Below are 1,232 nucleotides of genomic sequence, written 5' to 3'. Positions count from 1 at the left end.
ATCTTGAGGCGTAGTGCATTATCGATAACCGCAGCACCACACCGGGGATTGTCTTAGGCTGGGTTTTCTAGAAAAGCAAAAACAATGAAATATATATATGTAATGTGGTGCTGTAGGATAAGCAATGGACTGTAAAGTCGGTTTGAATTTCAAGGTCGTTGGTCATTCAATACAACATATATATTTTGTTACTGCTAAGTGCCTTCGAGTTGGTTCTGACTCATAGTGACCTGTATAAGGTTGCTATGTAAAAATACCTTTATATCAAGGAAATGCCTTATAATACTAGACTCCCAGGTCACAGCAAAAGAAAGCCAGTCTATCAGTAGTGTCCTTTATATTGGTAGCAGGCCATGCCCCCAAAGAAACATCCTTTCAATTGATTGACTGGTCACAGCCAATCATCATAGTGTTAACTATGCCTGCATTAGGTTTCATCATGCTGGGAAGTAGCACATCACAACTGCCAAACCAGCCCAGTCGAATTGACACATTACCCTATCATAGGTATCCTTACCGCATAGCTTGGCCCCTTCAGATTTCTTTTGGTTCCCCAAATTCAAAGAAAATTTACAAGGAACACAATTCAAATCCCTTGAGGATGCTGTTTTGACTGACATTGTATAAAATCCAAAAGCACAGTATTCTTTGGGGAAATGTTAGAGAGACAGATAAACTTCTTTCAAATGTATTGACCTACATGGAGGATATTTTGAGACACAATAGCTTTACATTTTGATAATTTTGTTTAATAAAAGTTTCTATTACAAAAAAGTATTACTTTTTATTTAAACTCATATGTATATAAATTTTTTTTGGTTATTTATTTATATATATTTTTCACTCATCTAAAGTTTATTTTGTTATAGAAGAATCAAGGCATTTGAATTTTGATGTTGGTGAAGAATATTAACAAGTATCATGGTAAAATGGTGGGTCAGTGAAAGAAACAGAAGATCCTCAGTGATTTGGATTGACACTAGCAGCTACAAGGGGCTCAAACATAACAATTGTGAGCGTGGTGCAGGACTAGGCAGTGCTTTGTTTTGTAGTGCATAAGGTAGTTATGATTTGGAACCTACTTCATGGCACCTTAAAACAACAATATGAGTTTATTTTGTGTATAGTGAGAGAGCTAAACTGCTTTTTTTTTCTTTTGTAAAGATATAATTTGTTATTAATGTACTATCCATGTTCATTTTATTTGTATTAGCTCCTTTACTACATATTAC

This window comes from Chrysochloris asiatica, unplaced genomic scaffold, assembly GCF_000296735.1.
Source record: "Chrysochloris asiatica unplaced genomic scaffold, ChrAsi1.0 scaffold00043, whole genome shotgun sequence".
NCBI lineage: Eukaryota > Metazoa > Chordata > Mammalia > Afrosoricida > Chrysochloridae > Chrysochloris > Chrysochloris asiatica.
The sequence above is the reverse complement of the archived record's forward strand: the minus strand, read 5'-3'. Positions refer to the sequence as shown.